Source organism: Silurus meridionalis, chromosome 10 (assembly GCF_014805685.1).
Source record: "Silurus meridionalis isolate SWU-2019-XX chromosome 10, ASM1480568v1, whole genome shotgun sequence".
In the NCBI taxonomy this organism is placed as follows: domain Eukaryota; kingdom Metazoa; phylum Chordata; class Actinopteri; order Siluriformes; family Siluridae; genus Silurus; species Silurus meridionalis.
In genome coordinates, this window is record NC_060893.1 from 7,785,678 (window position 1) to 7,791,689 (window position 6,012).

The following is a 6,012-nucleotide window of genomic DNA, read 5'->3' on the forward strand; positions in this document are numbered from 1 at the left end:
TCATTTGTCTACCTAAAAGTGCTAAATGCAAAGTAGAAAGTTGATGTGGGTAATGTGACAGTTTATGTCATAGTGTGATTAAATAATAATGAATTTGCATTCCCAGAGGAGAACTACAGTACATCAGACATTACACCTTTTAAAAATCATGCCATGGCCCTAAAACAGGGCCGCCATGAATTACAAAACACACATTAAAAAAACAGGCCATCAAGCCTTTTGACTGATATTCTGTTTTTTGATCTTGCCTTGTTACTCGGTTTTTGCTGATCGCCTGACATTTTGCCTGCCTCTGATTTCCACATTTTGCATTTGTTAGCTCGGCTTTTTCGAAAAAAAAAAATTGCAGTGCACGTGTATTTGCATCAGTCTCTGATGCCGTAGCATGATGGACTCCAAGAAAAACAATTGTGTGCGCCAATGATTATGACCAAAGTACATTGAGATTGCACAAGCATTTGTGATCTAAACAATACAAAGATTTGAACCGAACACCGCATCACACCTACACAGTCATTGAATGCATTTCACTACCTTCAATCAGAGTCATACTTGATGTGTAATTATGCATGTGTGCCACGTTTCAGTCTTTTCTTTGAAATCCAAATTCGCTTTGGCTAATTATAACAATTTACACATGCAAAGCTCATATAACATTACTAAGCTATTGCTTCCCCCAATACTTTGCATATGATATTGTAATTTAGAATGTTAGAATTAGGTTAAATGGAAGCAGAAGGAAAGTCGAAGAAAGTGCTGGGGGTTTTCTGTGCTGAACTGTGTGTGTAAGAGTGTGTGAAGGGTAATGCCTTGTCTTGTGGAAGTGCCAGATTTAGACTGCGGCTTTATCAGTCATAGCACTGAAAGGAAGAATGTTATTCAAACACACACTGCACACCAGCTGGCTTGATAAAGCAGAGATCCATCAGGGTTTTGCCTTGAGTACCATTCAGGTCCTGTAGTACCACCACACAAAATGTGACAAAACCCCTAAGTGTGCAAAAAATGTATTGTTAAAACATATTATAAAAATATGCTTTTTTGGCATGATTATTTTTTTTTTCAGGTCCCTGAAAACATCGGCAGTGCTAGTGTGTTTATTTATAAAGACATACCTTAGCAGTGAGGGCACATGATTTTAGCATCAGGCTTGTTCGCTAACAATCACTGCCTCCACTAATAGCACTTCTGCATTAGACTGAAGTCAGGTCATGCTCTTAGTCTGGCATGTTTTTCCACAAATGAATTATCCGAAGGTGGTTTCAATATTGTGTTGGAGTGCCTGCCTAGAATTGGGCTCTGTTTTGCATTTTGGAGAGTTTTAAAGATGAATTGTTTCTACTCGTTTATACAAATGTCTCTCTCTCTCCTGTTTTCTCACACTAAAAAAGAGAAAGACCACCCAGCTCCTGCTACAGTGAATCTCAGGATGACTCCTCACATCCCTCACTGTTGGCTGCCAAGGAATTTCTTGATACTTTTGCAGACAATTCCAACACTCACGTAAAACTTAATCTTGGACTGCAAACAATTTTAGGTGTTTCATTCTGTATTTGTGACCTGAATAGTTAAAATTTGTGTATGCACATCTAACACACAACACAATAAATACAACCTCATTTTAGAGCCAATCAGAGCCCAAATGCTTCCAGCCTCGATTGTGTTTATAGAAAAAGTAAAGCAGGCAGCATAGTCTTATATTTCTGAAATCTTGTTTGGCCTTATTTGTCCTACAATGAAACATTTTCTTTTCTGAATTCAAAGACCTTTTGTCTTACAAATTAGACTAGAGTCTGGCATGATGACTGTCATGACATTGACAGAAACTCGCTAGAAACTCTCACTATTCTGAAGCTAGTCGACAGAAAAGTGTACAAAAACACTGAACACTGTTGTGTCCTTCGGGGGACTAGTGACATACTAAATAAGACATGCTCATTTGCATATTCTATCAGATAAATTGTGTGCGCAGTTGTGAGTATCAAAAGTATGTATCAATAGGTCTGTGATGTCATGTGCAAAGAAAGTGGACGAAAAAATAATTGAATGAGTTTCTGGTTGTCCTGAATGAGAATGAGTTACACACATATACCTAAATACAGTATGTGTCAAGTGTATCACTGATGTAGGAAGTCAAGAAAATGTTCCTCATGAGTGTGATTGCCTGAAAGAAACCTTTCACCAGATTCTTTTTTTAAATGCAGCTGACATTAGTGTAAAGCTGCAGTGAAGATCTTCTATGAAACTAGCTGTATATTTGGGTTATTTTTTAAAGATACTGAAACATCATTTTGGGAAATTTGGGTTTATTTTGACTTAAAATGAAAGAAGGAACACGCTTAGGCAAATGTTATACTTGGCCTTCAGGTTATCTCAATCTGTGCATGCATTCACCAGAGTGTTTAAACCAAATAAATCTTAATTAAATGAATCTGTGCATTACGACAAACAGGCAAAAGGGTCTTATTTCGGTTTATTAAAAGGTGAAGTTCTGTGTAGGTTTTGTTACCAAAGCTTGGCCGATTTTTCCTGTGTTCTGCAGTCTTTTGTACTCTGATGTTTTTGGAAAAGAAAAGCATTTACTGGCTGGGCCTGAGTCATTATGTTGTTAACAGAACGAGATGCCATGGCTCATAGTGGAGGAAAGCGAGGAGATGAAGATTGAGTATCCTAGACAGTGTGTAGATGTCCATCGTGTTTATACAATTACTACCAAAGATCTTGACAATGAAACAGTGCCTTAACTTTGTGGAAAAAGTGTCACATAACATCAGATATGAAATAATAGGATGTGCTACACTATATGGACAAATGTACTGGGAGACCTGACTTTATGTGCTTCTTTCCAGTCATATGTGGTTCTTCACAAAAATGTTACTGGAAAACTAGAGGTATACAATTGTATATTATGTATTTGGATGCGGAAGCATTAAAAATAACTTAAAAACGGTTCCAGCATGACAATGCCCCTGTGCACAAAGCCAGCTTAATAAAGATATGGTTTAGATCTTCAGTGGCCTGTATGATCAACTTTGGGATGAATTGGAATGCTGATTGCATCCCAGACCTCCTCACCATACATCAGTACCTGACTCTGCTTAAATCTCCAAAAGCACACAAAAAATATAGTGGAACATCTTCCCAGAAGAGTGGAGGTTATTTTAGCAGCAAATGGGGACTAAATGTAGAATTTGATCTTCAAAAAGCACATATATATCTTATGATCATAAGATCCACAAGATCAAAAGTCCACAAACTTTTAGACAATATCTTTGTTTTGATATATGATATGATATGATATGATAAGATATGATATGATATGATATGATATATGATATATGATATAATATGATATGATATATGATACTTGCTGCAAATGCTCAACATTCTGCTTGTTGTAATTTCAAGAGAATTAGGCTTTAGTCTTTAGCTTTAAGTCTTGAACTTTAAACTTAAATAATTAAATAGTTAATTTATATAAGTAGGTATTTACTGTAAACGTCTGTAAGTATTTATATATGTGTATGGTATGTGTCTATAGTGTTCATTTGTGACCAAATATAAACGTCTGTAGTGTCTGACTGTGCTGTCTGCTTTCCTCTGTGCGTGTTTGTGTATGTGCATTTATCTCCTGAGAGAGTCCTGATTGGAGGATGTGTGTGTATTTCCTGCCCTAATAAAGATAGGGATAATCTTTGATAACCAGGCAAAAGCAAACACAGGCACTTTCCTGACATGAAATCTGTTCACAAGTTTGTTCATGTTTTATTATTACATTACGCATTTAAGTAAAGATACTATTATTTCAGATAAAAGATTAGACCAGGAGAATCTCCCATGATGATGGCTGGGAGCAATTAGCCATACTTTATTCATCATTTCAATCAGCCTAGACAAAATACATCCACTTGGCCTATTATACTCTATCGAGAACTGTGTTTCAGCCTCAGTGATTAAGTACCTCTTAATATTCCCTAATGTGTACCAGCCCTCAAATAATTATCCTCACTTCCGTGATTAGTCCGGACCCCTGCTTGCTCGGGCATTCGTTTGTACAGAGTGTGTAGTTGTTTTACAAACCGATCCCCTCCACCTCTGCTCGCAAAAATTTGGGCCACATAGGGAGCCTTGCATCCAGTAGAGCTCCTTATTGCAGAACCCTGCTTGTGTGGCCGAGAGTTATCAGCTCTGGAGATCAGGTCTCACTAGGTCTAGGTTTGGGAGGAGAAACGATGCATAGCCCTACCACACAAGAGCAGAGACATTAGCTTCCTGTTTGCTTAAGTAACAGTGGAAAGCTTTTAGCCTTTAGCACATTCACATTAAGATAAAAAACCTGAATATTATTGTTATAATTACAGTCCAAACAGAGTGAGCTGCTTCTCAAAGAATTCCTCTATTCTCTATATGAAATAACCATGGCCTCCTGGTGATCTAAATCATACACACATACTGTATATACACAAGCACATACTTAATATGTATATGTTTACTTTTTTAAATTTAATTCTTCTGAACATTTACTGAAACATAACGAAACATGGTTTTGCTAATGATCATCGGCTTCAGCGAATTAAAGACATTTTAATAGTTTTAAAGTGGCAGGTTTGAGGTTTGTTTGGATGACTCCTCATAATTCTCTACCTATGCTAGAGGGGGAGGAAAAAAATACAATCGGTTTAAGCAGGAGAGCTTATCCTAAAAGGATTCATTATAAAACCATGCGAACCCAATCTGTTCTGATCGCCAGAAATATCCGCAGTCCGCATTCTGCTGTCTTGCAGTACGAGTGTTACTTTGACATCTTGCAACCATTTCCCGCTAAATAATATCAAGCTGTCTTCACATCCCAGGGAACAGTGTTTATTCCAGAGTGGAAGTGCATATACGTTCATATAATCGTGTGTATCGTGTGTAGTATAATCGGTTTGATCTGCAACAGATACATTCTGAGATATGTTTCGTTCTTTCAGTATGACAGAGAATTCCAAAATCTTCCTTCCAGTTGTAATGTTTTCTTGCTCTATGCCATCATTTTCAAAGTGCTTTGTGCTTAAGAAATATTTACACTACATTGGAACAGTCTAAAACAGGGCTGCTTTGGTTTTAGGAACTAGGACAAGAGTAGCTGAAACTGTTGTAGCTGGAGGCTCTGATGTTCTGAGTCCTTTAATTTAGTCTCATGTTATATTTCTTAAAGAAGGGTGGGACACTCTTGCTGCTTTTCTTGGCATGATTAAAAGATGATGTGCAGACAAACCACGTCGAGTCAAGTCTTAATTTTCCAATATATAACGTGGCAAGCGTTTCAAGCTGGTTTATTTTTTCTAAAAGAACAATCTCTACCCAGTCCTCTTCCTCTTCTGTCTCTGCTTAGTTAGTCTGTCCATGTCTGAAGGCTGAGCTGGGGAGTTCACCTTCCAGCCCTTTGTGATTAAACTTGGCCTTTCATGTTGGCCTCATTCTATCACGGTTCTGTATATTATCTGTGTATCTAAACAAATCTCCCGGATTCCATTCTTCCTGCGGTTAGCTAATGGGTCACAGTCTTTTCTCTGTCTTTCCTCTCTTCCTTTCTTCTCTGTTTGTCTTTTTCTCTTTCACTTTCATCTCGGAAACAGTCGATTCTTCTCTCCCGCTGTGCGCGTTATTGTTCACATTGTTATGCTTTGATTCTCAAAGGGAACATTATGCGATTGTAAAATCGGTTTTGTTTTTAAGTACGTCATCTTCAATATAATATATTTAAAAAATATTTCATATGCACTTGCACTGCGTTTTTTTAACTGTTGCTCATTATTGTATTTATGCTCTGGATATTTTGAATCTTGCTGATCTTCTGATATTTTGGAGATTAAAACTGGAAAAAAGACCAGATGATGTTTGTGATGTGAATATCTCACAAGATCAGCAGAGAAATACTATCTATGTCGGTACCCATTCAGCCACAAGGACGTTAATAAAATCGATCAAAATATGTTTGAATAAAAACGTAGGTTGAGGCCTGGGGTG